Below are 14,901 nucleotides of genomic sequence, written 5' to 3' on the forward strand. Positions count from 1 at the left end.
AAACCTTCTGTTGGCCCAGGACAGGAACCATTCCCGAAGACAACTCATCAGACATGGAAGGGACTGGACGGTATGTAGGAGAGAGATGCTGATGAAGAGTGAGCTATTTGTATCAGGGGGACACTTAAGACTGTGTTGGCATCTCCTGTCTGAAGGGGGGATGGGAGGGTAGAGAGGGTTGGAAGCTGACAAAACTGTCACGAAAGGAGAGATTGGAAAGGCTGACTCATTGGGGGAGAGCAAGTGGGAGTATGGAGTAAGGTGTATATAAACTTATATGTGACAGTCTGACTTGATTTGTAAACGTTCACTTGAAGCTCAATAAAAATAATAAAAAAAAATGCAGTGTAAGCAATACTGCAGAGGCTTGACCAGAAAAGGTAATACAGCCTTCACCTGACTCTCTCTCTTGGGAGGCTCACCCTTGGAACTCAGCCACCATGTTGTGAGGAAGCCCAAGGTACATATAGAGGCCACGTGAAGGTGTTCTGGCCAACAGCTCGGGTAGGCCAGTCAACACCAATCATCAACTGTGAGTGAGTGCCTCCAGATGATTCTAGCCCCCAGCTTTCAAGCCACCCCAACAAAGGCCAACTGGAATACAGATGAGCTGTTCTCACCAAGCCCTACTCTGATTACAGTCATACACAAAATAAATGTTGTCATTATTTAAAAAAAAAAAAAAGTGGGATTGAAGGGGAGGGCATCAGTGAGTGAGAATGCTTGTAAGTAAATCTACATGTTAATGTCAGAAAATTAGATGTGACATTCACATTAAAACAGTAATCATGTGACAAATTTTGCCTTTATCTACTGCCAAAATTAACCATTAATTCTGGTGATAGTGGTGGTGGTGTTGGTGGTTATGTGCATGTGCTTGTGTGTATGTGTCTGTGTGAAATAGCTTGTAATTACTCTGATAGAGAAGAAAAAAAGATTCATGTTGGGTGTTTAAAAACCTTTCATAAAGAAGAAGTAAATGTAGATTGCAGATAAATGAGAGAAAAATGTGTCCGCATTCTTTATGATAACTAGGTGTTTTGGGGTGGCACAGTTATAACCTCACAGAAAGAACACTATAATTTTAATAGTCACAGTCATGTTATCCACTTTCATAGGCAGTAAACATAGATACCCTAGTGGTGTAGTGGTTAAGAGCTATAGCTGCTAACCAAAAGGTCAGCAGTTTGAATCCACCAGACACTCCTTGGAAACCATATGGGGCAGTTCTACTCTGTCCTATAGGGTTGCTATGAGTCGAAATCGACTCACCTGCAGTGGGTTTTGGTTTTACTCTTAAAAATTTCAATAGCCGATAAAAGTAGTTGACATTGATTGTACACCTACTTTGGGCCAATTGCAGAGCTAGTAGCCTTGTCACTCTCACAGCCATACTTCAAGCTAGTTGTCCTCATTTGACAGAAAATAGTAGGGGGGTTCAGAGATTAAAAACATTTTCAGAATTACCTTTGTTAGCTCTTTATTTCAGTGTAAGACTAGGGGTATGACCTAGTGACTAAAGTCAAAAAACTTCCTTACCCTCTTGCTATCTTAGTTATTTCATCTACTATAACAGTATATGACTCAATATTGACACAAGGATTAAATGTGCTTGGCATTTGAAAAGCAGTCACGTAAAAGTTAGCCATGTTAATCATGGCATCTGTACATGAAGTTGTCTCAATAAAGAGCAATACTATCTTTCAGAGGGTGAAGTCCAAAACTTTGGAATAATTTTTACCCTTCTTTCTGACACCCCACATCAAGTCCATCAGCAGGTATTATTGAAGCTACCATCATAATATATCTACTTCCGCTACTCCCACCCTGGTGCAAACCACTATCACATTCCTGCTCAATTGTTACAATATCTTCTGTGTTTTAAATCATAATCTCTACCCGTGGTAAAAGAGGATTAGTGTGTGATGTAACACCCTTCTTCAGGTCACATCTGTGATTCGGTGTAAAGGGAGTTTCCCTGGGGTGTGACCTGACAACCTTTTATCTTACAAGAGACGAAATGAAAGGGAAGGAAGCAGAGAGTGAGGGAACTCATACCAGCAAGAAAGCAGTGCCGGGAGCAGAGCATGACTTTTGGACCCAGGGTTCCTGTGCAGAGAAGCTCCTAGTCCAGGAGAAGATTGATGACAAGGACCTTCCTCCAGTGTCGACAGAGAAAACCTTCCCCTGGAGCTGATGCCCTGAATTTTGGGCTTCCAGCCTACCAGACTGTGAGAGAATAAATTTCTCTTTATTGGAGCTATCCACTTGGGGTACTTCTTTTACAGCAGCACTAGATTACTAAGACACTTTCCAAAGTACCTAAGTGAACTGCCTATAGAAATTGTGAGACCTGTTTAAGACCATGCAATGAGATGGCGGCACAGTGAGAAAGAAAACCCATGTCTACTAACCCTGAAGCTGATGTTCTTAACCACCATTGAGTTTCAGAATCATAATAGCCTTGCCAAATATTGTTACATCATAGAGTCCTCTGACTTCTTCAGTAAAACATATGATACCCATGAGATGGTAGAAACAGGTAGCTATAAAAACACTATGACATACATTTGTCTTATGGTAGCAGACTTCATTTTTTAAAAGAATCAGAAGTTATTTGCAACAAACTCTTATGAGTTAGGTAAGTTGTTTAGCTGAGAAATCTTCCTTTGAGCAACTGAGGAGTAATGATTTCTCTTTTCTGGTAAGCCTTATGCTTAAGCCATCTCTTAAGCAGTTTGCCAGAGGAGTCTCAGATATATACTTAACAATGTTAGATTCCAGTAACTAATTATATAGCCAAATTTTAACAGTGAAATTGTTATGTTACCATGTGCTTTTGAAAAAAATCTGCACTTAATTACCACTAAGGAGTCCTGGTGGCCCAGTGGTTAAGAGATACAGCTGCTAACCAAAAGGTCGGCAGTTTGAGTCCACAAGCCACTCCTTGGAAATGCTGTGGGGCAGCTCTAATCTGTCCTATAGCGTTTCTATGAGTCCAAATCGGCTAGACGGCAATCTGTTTGTTTGTTTTTAATGATTTTATATCTAATAAAATGTCACTTCCTACCAAATATGGAGCCCTGGTGGAGTAGTAGTTAAGAAGAGTTTGGCTGCTAACCAAAAGTTCAGCAGTTAAAATGCATCAGTCGCTCTTTAGTCTATAGGGTACTGCAGGGTCACCAAGAGTACAGCATCAACTCAACGGCAATAGGTATGACATACAATTGAAAAAAAAAAGTTTTTAAAAAAACAGACCATAACTAAGTACCAGCACCAGAGAAGTATACATATAATGAAAAGTTCACAGGATGTGAAGTGAGAATATTTGAGCTCAAGGCTGACTTATTTGTTCTATGATCTAATTATTTAAATTTTACAACCCTACCCATTTTTTTATCTGTAACATAATAACACTAACTCAATTTCAGTTTTATAGGGTCACTGTGACCACCAAAGGACACTTAAAATTTTCACATAGGTTTAAATGCAATTAATTTTTATTACTGACAACTTTTACTCAACTAAACAAGAAGCCCATATAATTTTAAGCACTGGTATATTGACAGTGTACTGAGAGAGTGTTAGCGAGTATTTTCTTTCTAAACTGTATTCTGCACTGTCCTAGATACCAGTAGGCAATACAGGTTCTGAGTGCCAACAGCTTACACGTGCAGGTCTGTTACACAACTCTGCAATTAGAGAAGAGAACTTTCAATTCGTAACAAAACAAGAAAGGCTTTGATATAAATGCTGCCTTTGATTCTGATACCTTCTGAAATGGTTGAAAGAGCATGGGATTTGGAATTAAAACAATCCAAATAGGAGGCGGAGCCAAGATGGCGGACTAGGCAGACGCTACCTCGGATCCCTCTTACAACAAAGACACAGAAAAACCAGTGAATCAATCACATACATAACAATCTACGAACCCTGAACAACAAACACAGATTTAGAGACAGAGAATGAACTAATACGGGAAAGCAGCGATTGTTTCCAGAGCCTGAAGCCAGCGTACCAGTCAGGTACGGCACAAGCACAGAGAGCTCCTCCACCCCCCTGAACTAACCCCAGGAGGGGGACCAGCCGGTTCCATGGGCGGCGTGGGACGCAGCCGGTAGGAGAAGTCCCCGGGAGGCAGTGACTGGTCTTGGAGTGGGGAGAGCAGCGTCCCAGCCGGGGAACCGTCCCCCGGGATTTGGACTGGACGCAGGTACGGCATAAACACGGACAGTTGCTCCACCCCCCTGAACTAACCCCGGGAGGGGGCCCAGCTTGTTCGGGTGGGCGGCGTGGGACACAGCCGGTAAGAGAAGTCCCCGGGAGGCAGCGACTGGTATTGGAGCGGGGAGAGCAGCGTCCCAGCTGGAACACTCAGTCACGGCACAAGCACGGGGAGCTGCTCCACCCACCTGAACTAACCCCGGGACGGGGCCCAACCGGTTCAGGAGGGCGGCACGGCAACGCGGCGGGAGGGACGAGAAGTCCCCGGGAGGCAGCGACTGATTTTGGAGTCGAGAGTGCACCGTCCCAGCAGGGGAGCCTTGACGCTGGGCGTGGGGCTGGAAGCGGAGGATCTGACCATGACTCCAGCGGGCCAGACCCCCCGGGGGCAATCTCCACACAGCCAGCACACATAGGCGACGCGCCCCACGGGAATCTCAGATATAATAGTCATTCCAAGCAAGACAAGCAACTCTGGCTATATTCTGAGGTGCTACTCTCCTATCTCTCTGTTCCCTCCCCCACCCTCCCCAGGTGGCTTCATTAACATCTGAATAGCCTGAGCCAGAGGGAGAACTCTGATAGGGATCTGACTGCATTTTTTTTAGCGGATTTTCTGGAAAAACTAGTTTCCCAGTGATGGCTCGGAGACAACAATCCATATCAAACCACTTAAAGAAGCAGACCATGAAAGATTCTCCAACCCCCCAAACAAAAGTATCAAAATCTTTCCCAAATGAAGATACAATCCTGGAATTATCAGATACAGAATATAAAAAACTAATCTACAGAATGCTTCAAGACATCACAAATGAAATAAGGCAAACTGCAGAAAAAGCCAAGGAACACACTGATAAAACTGTTGAAGAACTCAAAAAGATTATTCAAGAACATAGTGGAAAAATTAATAAGTTGCAAGAATAGAGAGACAACATGTAGAAATCCAAAAGATTAACAATAAAATTACAGAATTAGACAACGCAATAGGAAGTCAGAGGAGCAGACTCGAGCAATTAGAATGCAGACTGGGACATCTGGAGGACCAGGGAATCAACACCAACATAGCTGAAAAAAAATCAGATAAAAGAATTAAAAAAAATGAAGAAACCTTAAAAATCCTGTGGGACTCCATCAAGAAGGATAACCTGCGGGTGATTGGAGTCCCAGAACAGGGAGGGGGGACAGAAAACACAGAGAAAATAGTTGAAGAACTCCTGACACAAAACCTCCCTGACATCATGAAAGACGAAAGGATATCTATCCAAGATGCTCATCGAACCCCATTTAAGATTGATCCAAAAAGAAAAACTCCAAAACATATTATCATCAAACTCGCCAAAACCGAAGATAAACAGAAAATTTTAAAAGCAGCCAGGGAGAAAAGAAAGGTTTCCTTCAAGGGAGAATCAATAAGAATAAGTTCAGACTACTCAGCAGAAACCATGCAGGCAAGAAGGGAATGGGACGACATATACAGAACACTGAAGGAGAAAAACTGCCAGCCAAGGATCATATATCCAGCAAAACTCTCTCTGAAATATGAAGGTGAAATTAAGATATTTTCAGATAAACACAAGTTTAGAGAATTTCCAAAAACCAAACCAAAGCTACAAGAAATACTAAAGGATATTGTTTGGTCAGAGAACCAATAATATCAGATATCAGCACAACACAAGGTCACAAAACAGAACGTCCTGAAATCAACTCAAATAGGGAAATCACAAAAACAAACAAATTAAGATTAATTAAAAAAAATACACATAACGGAATCATGGAAGTCAATAGGTAAAAGATCACAATAATCAAAAAGAAGGATTAAATACAGGAGGCATTGAACTGCCATATGGAGAGTGATACAAGGCGATATAGAACAATACAAGTTAGGTTTTTACTTAGAAAAATAGGGGTAAATAATAAGGTAACCACAAAAAGGTATAACAACTCTATAACTCAAGATAAAAGCCAAGAAAAACGTAACGACTCAACTAACATAAAGTCAAACACTATGAAAATGAGGATCTCACAATTTACTAAGAAAAACGCCTCAGCACAAAAAAGTATGTGGAAAAATGAAATTGTCAACAACACACATAAAAAGGCATCAAAATGACAGCACTAAAAACTTATTTATCTATAATTACCCTGAATGTAAATGGACTAAATGCACCAATAAAGAGACAGAGAGTCACAGACTGGATAAAGAAACACGATCCATCTATATGCTGCCTACAAGAGACACACCTTAGACTTAGAGACACAAACAAACTAAAACTCAAAGGATGGAAAAAAATACGTCAAGCAAACAATAAGCAAAAAAGAAGAGGAGTAGCAATACTAATTTCTGACAAAATACACTTTAGACTTAAATCCACCACAAAGGATAAAGAAGGACACTATATAATGATAAAAGGGACAATTGATCAGGAAGACATAACCATATTAAATATTTATGCACCCAATGACAGGGCTGCAAGATACATAAATCAAATTTTAACAGAATTGAAAAGTGAGATAGACACCTCCACAATTATAGTAGGAGACTTCAACGCACCACTTTCCGAGAAGGACGGGACATCCAGTAAGAAGCTCAATAGAGACACGGAAGACCTACTTACAACAATCAACCAACTTGACCTCATTGACTTATACAGAACTCTCCACCCAACTGCTGCAAAATATACTTTTTTTTCTAGCGCACATGGAACATTCTCTAGAATAGACCACATATTAGGTCAAAAAACAAACCTTTGCAGAGTCCAAAACATTGAAATATCACAAAGCATCTTCTCAGACCACAAGGCAATAAAACTAGAAATCAATAACAGAAAAACTAGGGAAAAGAAATCAAATACTTGGAAAATGAACAATACCCTCCTGAAAAAAGACTGGGTTATAGAAGACATCAAGGAAGGAATAAGGAAATTCATAGAAAGCAACAAGAATGAAAATACTTCCTATCAAAACCTCTGGGACACAGCAAAAGCAGTGCTCAGAGGCCAATTTATATCAATAAATGCACACATACAAAAAGAAGAAAGAGCCAAAATCAGAGAACTGTCCCTACAACTGGAACAAATAGAAAGTGAGCAAGAAAAGAATCCATCTGGCACCAGAAGAAAACAAATAATAAAAATTAGAGCTGAACTAAATGAATTAGACAACAGAAAAACAATTGAAAGAATTAACAAAGCCAAAACCTGGTTCTTTGAAAAAATTAACAAAATTGATAAACCATTGGCTAGACTGACTAAAGAAATACAGGAAAGGAAACAAATAACCCGAATAAGAAATGAGAAGGACCACATCACAACAGAACCAAATGAAATTAAAATAATCATTTCAGATTATTATGAAAAATCGTACTCTAACAAATTTGAAAACCTAGAAGAAATGGATGAATTCCTGGAAAAACACTACCTACCTAAACTAACACATTCAGAAGTAGAACAACTAAATAGACCCATAACAAAAAAAGAGATTGAAACGGTAATCAAAAAACTCCCAAAAATAAAAAGCCCTGGCCTGGACGGCTTCACTGCAGAGTTCTACCAAACTTTCAGAGAAGAGTTAACACCACTACTTCTGAAGGTATTCCAAAGCATAGAAAATGACGGAATACTACCCAACTCATTCTATGAAGCCACCATCTCCCTGATACCAAAACCAGGTAAAGACATTACAAAAAAAGAAAATTATAGACCTATATCCCTCATGAACATAGATGCAAAAATCCTCAACAAAATTCTAGCCAATAGAATACAACAACATATCAAAAAAATAATTCACCATGATCAAGTGGGATTTATACCAGGTATGCAAGGCTGGTTTAATACCAGAAAAACCATTAATGTAATCCATCACATAAATAAAACAAAAGACAAAAACCACATGATCTTATCAATTGAGGCAGAAAAGGCATTTGACAAAGTCCAACACCCATTTATGATAAAAACTCTTACCAAAATAGGAATTGAAGGAAAATTCCTCAACATAATAAAGGGCATCTATGCAAAGCCAACAGCCAATATCACTCTAAATGGAGAGAACCTGAAAGCATTTCCCTTGAGAATGGGAACCAGACAAGGATGCCCTTTATCACAGCTCTTATTCAACATCGTGCTGGAAGTCCTAGCCAGGGCAATTAGGCTAGACAAAGAAATAAAAGGTATCCGGATTGGCAAGGAGGAAGTAAAGTTATCACTATTTGCAGATGACATGATTATATACACAGAAAACCCTAAGGAATCCTCCAGAAAACTACTGAAACTAATAGAAGAGTTTGGCAGAGTCTCAGGTTATAAAATAAACATACAAAAATCACTTGGATTCCTCTACATCAACAAAAAGAACACCGAAGAGGCAATAACCAAATCAATACCATTCACAGTAGCCCCCAAGAAGATAAGAGACTTAGGAATAAATCTTACCAAGGATGTAAAAGACCTATACAAAGAAAACTACAAAGCTCTACTACAAGAAATTCAAAAGGACATACTTAAGTGGAAAAACATACCTTGCTCATGGATAGGAAGATTTAACATAGTAAAAATGTCTATTCTACCAAAAGTGATCTATACATTTAACGCACTTCCGATCCAAATTCCAATGTCATATTTTAAGGTGATAGAGAAACAAATCATCAATGTCATATGGAAGGGAAAGAAGCCCCGGATAAGCAAAGCACTACTGAAAAAGAAGAAGAAAGTGGGAGGCCTCACTCTACCTGATTTCAGAACCTATTATACAGCCACAGTAGTCAAAACAGCCTGGTACTGGTACAACAACAGGCACATAGACCAATGGAACAGAATTGAGAACCCATACATAGATCCATCCACGTATGAGCAGCTGATATTTGACAAAGGACCGGTGTCAATTAATTGGGGAAAAGATAGCCTTTTTAACAAATGGTGCTGGCATAATTGGATATCCATTTGCAAAAAAATGAAACAGGACCCATACCTTGCACCATGCACAAAAACTAACTCCAAGTGGATCAAAGACCTAAACATAAAGACTAAAACGATAAAGATCATGGAAGAAAAAATTGGGACAACCCTAGGAGCCCTAATACAAGGCATAAACAGAATACAAAACATTACCAAAAATGATGAAGAGAAACCCGATAACTGGGAGCTCCTAAAAATCAAACACCTATGCTTATCTAAAGACTTCACCAAAAGGGTAAAAAGACCACCTACAGACTGGGAAAGAATTTTCAGCTATGACATCTCCGACCAGTGCCTGATCTCTAGAATCTATATGATTCTGTCAAAACTCAACCACAAAAAGAGAAACAACCCAATCAAAAAGTGGGCAAAGGATATGAACACGCACTTCACTAAAGAAGATATTCAGGCAGCCAACAGATACATGAGAAAATGCTCTTGATCATTAGCCATTAAGAGAAATGCAAATTAAAACTACGATGAGATTCCATCTCACACCAGCAAGGCTGGCATTAATCCAAAAAACACAAAATAATAAATGTTGGAGAGGCTGCGGAGAGATTGGAACTCTTATATACCGCTGGTGGGAATGTAAAATGGTACAACCACTTTGGAAATCTATCTGGCGTTATCTTAAACAGTTAGAAATAGAACTACCATACAACCCAAAATCCCAGTCCTCGGAATATACCCTAGAGATACAAGAGCCTTCACACAAACAGATCTATGCACACCCATGTTTATTGCAGCTCTGTTTACAATAGCAAAAACCTGGAAGCAACCAAGGTGTCCATCAATGGATGAATGGGTAAATAAATTGTGGTATATTCACACAATGGAATACTACGCATCGATAAAGAACAGTGACGAATCTCTGAAACATTTCATAACATGGAGGAACCTGGAAGACATTATGCTGGGTGAAATTAGTCAGAGGCAAAAGGACAAATATTGTATAAGACCACTATTATAAGACCTTGAGAAATAGTAAACCTGAGAAGAACACATACTTTTGTGGTTACGAGGGGGGGAGGGAGGGAGGGTGGGAGAGAGTTTTTAATTGATTAATCAGTAGATAAGAACTGCTTTAGGTGAACGGAAAGACAACACTCAATACTTGGAAGGTCAGCTCAATTGGCCTGGACCAAAAGCAAAGAAGTTTCCGGGATAAAATGAATGCTTCAAAGGTCAGCGGAGCAAGGGCGGGGGTCTGGGGAACGTGGTTTGCGGGGACTTCTAAGTCAATTGGCAAAATAATTCTATTATGAAATCATTCTGCATCCCACTTTGCAATGTGGCATCTGGGGTCTTAAATGCTAACAAGCGGCCATCTAAGATGCATCAATTGGTCTCAACCCACCTGGATCAAAGGAGAATGAAGAACACCAAGGTCACACGACAACTAAGAGCCCAGGAGACAGAAAGGGCCACATGAACCAGAGACCTACATCATCCTGAGACCAGAAGAACTAGTTGGTGCCCGGCCACAATCGATGACTGCCCTGACAGGGAGCACAGCAGAGGACCCCTGAGGGAGCAGGAGATCAGTGGGATACAGACCCCAAATTCTCATAAAAAGACCAAACTTAATGGTCTGACTGAGACTGGAGGAATCCCAGCGGCCATGCTCCCCAGACCTTCTGTTGACACAGGACAGGAACCATCCCCGAAGACAACTCATCAGACACGAAAGGGACTGGTCAGCGGGTGGGAGAGAGACGCTGATGAAGAGTGAGCTAATTATATCAGGTGGATACTTGAGATTGTGTTGGCAACTCTTCTCTGGAGGGAAGAAGAGAGGATAGAGAGAGTGGGAAGCCGGCAAAATTATCACGAAAGGAGAGACTGAAAGGGCTGACTCAAGAGGGGGAGAGCAAGTGGGAGTAGGGAGTGAGATGTATGTAAACTTATATGTGACAGACTGTTTGGATTTGTAAACGTTCACTTGAAGCTTAATAAAATTAAAAAAAAAATCGAAATAGCTCTGACTCGGACTTTGGGCTGATCATTTAACCTCTTTTAACTTTATTTCTCTTCATCTGTGAAATCAGAATAATTGTTGCAAAGTGTGGTGTGATGGGTGACTTTTGTGAGGACTTTATAGCCATGGTCTTGTAATCCCCACCCAAGTGATTGGTGTGATTGAGTGGTAGAGTAATTATGGCCCACCAAAGGGATTGGTCAGGTTTGCCATCCTGCTGGGCTTGAAATCAGCCACCCCAGAGGGGGAAAAAGAAGATTCCACACCTGCCAAGGAAGAACAGCCAGGAGCCAGCACGCCTTTTGGACCCGGGGTCCCTGTGCTGAGAAGCTCCTGGAAGCAGGAGACCAACAGAGAGAGTGAGCTGCAACCCTGAAGATGGTGAGAAGCAGTGGCAGAAAAGACCCAGCAGGAGACACCCAGCAGCAGGCAACTGCCCGGTGGGTTTCCAGGCTCATGGAGAAAGTTGAGTGCTTTTGGGCATATGTCTAGGAACAGGGAGAGGGATGCCTTTCAGCACAGCTGGAAAGAGGCTGTTCTTATGGAAGAACTGTATCTTGAATGTTCTTGGGACTGAATTGTAACTGTTACTTCCCTAATAAACACCATAATAGTGGGTATTTTCTGTGAGTTCTGTGTGGCCATTGCAATGAATTATTGAACCCAGCAGAGAAGTAGAGAGTGCCATAGGAGGGGCAGCTGGTGTCAGAATTAGTAAAGATGGTGGAGAGAGGAGGCATGCCTGACTTCAGCAAGGAATCAGGCTGGGTTTGCTAATTTTGATTCTTCTTCCTCTTTGTGAAGATAGAGAAGGTCAGACACCACCTCCATGCCATTCTTGCACAAAGGTTCTATAGAAGTTAAGTGATAAATGTGAGAAAGAGCTACATATATATATACACACACAAACATATACATTCTTACACATATATGTATGTAACATAAAACAAAAATGTAAAGATTATGATAGAAATAAAATCTTCATATTGGGTCATTTATTATCTGAAATTACATTTCTATTCAGTAACATTTTGATGGCATTTTTTACTTCTGCATTCCTTACTGTGTAGATAATGGGATTTAACATGGGAGTGACAAGAGTATACAAGACAGTTATGGCTTTATCCATGGAGAAGGTGGCTACTGGTCACATATATATATAAATACAGGGCACAAAGAACAAGACAACAACAGTGATGTGGGAACCACAGGTAGAGAGGGCCTTTTTCCTCCCTGCAGAGCTCTGAGTCCTCAAGGAATATAGGATAGCAACATAGGATATCGACAACATTACAAAGGTTATTACACAGATTACCCCAACATTGGCAGCAATCAAGAGACCCACAAGGAAAGTGTCTGTGCAGGCAAGTTGTATCAGGGGAAAGACGTCACAAGTGAAGTGATGCATAATGTTGGGGCCACAGAATGGGAGCCAGAAAGTGACAAGAATCTGTCCAATAGAGTGGAAAAAACCCACTGTCCAAGACACCCCCACCAAAAGGCAGCATACATGATGGTTCATGATGGTCACATAGTGCAGAGGTCTACAGATGGCCACATAACGGTCATAGGCCATGACCACAAGGAGGGCAACCTCAGAACCACCTAAGAAATGTTCAATAAAGATCTGTGTCATGCAGCCACTGAAGGAGATGGTTTTTGTCTCAGAGAGCAAGTCAGCTAGCATTTTAGGGATTATGGAAGAGCAGTAGCAGGCATCTATCAAAGATAAGAAGGCCAGGAAGAAATACACTGGGGTTTTAAATGTCTGACTGTAGATTATGGTGACCACAATGAGCAGGTTTCCTGTAACAGTGACAATGTAGGTGATAAACAGAACAACAACTAGAATTCTCTGCATCTGAGGATTCTGTGTAAGTCCTATTAGAATTAAATCAGTCACATTCATCCTGTTTTCTTTCATTTCAGTGGTGATGATGGACACAGAAATTGAGATTATCCTGTAAAGACAACATTATTAAAGCAGGGTGATGAGATTTTGGGTTTGCAAATAAGAACAAAGCATTTTAATAATACAAACTCTTTTCCTTATGGTACACAAGAAGAGAAAAAAACAAGCAATTTCTATTTTACAAAAAGATTAGAACCATTGAGGCTGTCTAATCCAGCTTTTTCTATTGGTGCTGGGATGCCATCTACAACATATTCTGACAAGTGGTCACTGGACATTTGCTGGAGGATATCCAGGAAGAGGGAGCTCATCATGTAATAAACCTAATTCCTTCTCAGCCAGCAAGAAATGTTAGGGAACTCATCTATGTGTGGGTGTGGAGCCCTGGTGCCACAACAGTTAAGCACTCAGCTGCTAACCAAAAGATTGGCAGTTCAAACCTATGAATCACTCTGTGGGAGAAAAGACCTGGCCATCTGCTCTCATAAAGATTTTAGCCTAGGAAACCCTATGGGGCAGTTCTACTGTGTCGTATAGGGTCACTATAGTAAAAATCAACCCCACAACACACAACAAAAACAACACATACACATAGAAACACACACACACATAAGTATATATGTGTATATATATATATACCTGTATATGAGGGGCCGTGGTGGGGCAGTGGTTAAGAGCTATGGCTTCTAACCAACTCTTAGTTCTTGTTTTACACACTGTTGATATACAGATTAAGACCAAATCACCTCACTCTTCCATTCAAAAACCCTTTAAATAAGCCACAGAGAAGGAAAACTGTATCTGCCTTCTTCACCTCTTATCCCCAGATCTACTTTAATGTTTGACCCAGAGTGGAGGTCAATAAACATTACGTGTACAAATAAATTGGAAGACAATTTACTTATTTCTCCTGTGTTCTCTCTTTTCCAAAATAGGAGTGCTCACCATCTTACCAAGAAAAACAATTTAATAAAGTGTTGAAAAGTGAGCAAGATATACTCCTTTCAGCCCTTCAGATACATTCTCACTCTTCTCCTCCATGGAGGGCTTCCACGGTGTTCCTCAACCAGGCCTCCTTCTTCTCTGGTCAACAGGAAGTACTAGATGAATGTTAGAGGACAGGGTGGGAAGAAAAGAATGTCAGGGTTTATTCTCCTGGGTCCCTCCCGTGGTTTATCAGTAACAGGGTACCTTAAACTAGGGTCACAGGACTTGTTGGGTAGGCGTCTCCTACTCTCCTATTTCCTTTTGTAATCATTTATTCCGCTCATTCCCTCAGCCATAATTGTGGCAATGGTTTCCTACTGGTAGCTAGGCGCGGAATGCTTTATCACCATCCCTAATTAATTCCCCTTAAACTTTTTCATACCTTGATAAATAATCTTCTTTAAATTTTTTTAATCTGCCATTTTGAGTATGCTGTTTCCTGTGAAGACCCCAATGGATATAGAAAGTTTGCACTTTTCCTTTGTAAATAATAGAAATAAATGGAATAATAGTTTTCCCTTTATATAATTTTACATTATTTAAAAATAATCTCTACTTCTTTTGATGTATAGCTGCTAAAGAAATTTAACTTCTGTGAGGAAAAAACTTTGAAAGACTTTGAAATATAAAGATTACTGGTGATCTTCAATGAAAGCTATGTGTTATGTATAGCACTCCTCTTGGGGCTACATGATTCTGTGAGGCTTATGCCTTTCACTGTCTTTGAACTATTTTATAACTCTTTGAGTTATAGAAAACTGATACACAAATAATTTCTGTCCATAAAACTGAAAATGTTGTCTGATGGAGGTTCAATTGATTTCCCTCAATCATTGTGGATAAAGTCA

General features: G+C 40.3%; 1 pseudogene; it reads right to left on the bottom strand.

Annotated features, from left to right (window-relative positions):
• Positions 1-12,145: 12,145 nt before the first annotated feature.
• LOC126058393 (olfactory receptor 140-like) lies at positions 12,146-13,078 on the bottom strand (annotated as a pseudogene).
• Between the last annotated feature and the right edge of the window lie 1,823 nt (positions 13,079-14,901).

Source organism: Elephas maximus, chromosome 14, assembly GCF_024166365.1.
Source record: "Elephas maximus indicus isolate mEleMax1 chromosome 14, mEleMax1 primary haplotype, whole genome shotgun sequence".
NCBI lineage: Eukaryota > Metazoa > Chordata > Mammalia > Proboscidea > Elephantidae > Elephas > Elephas maximus.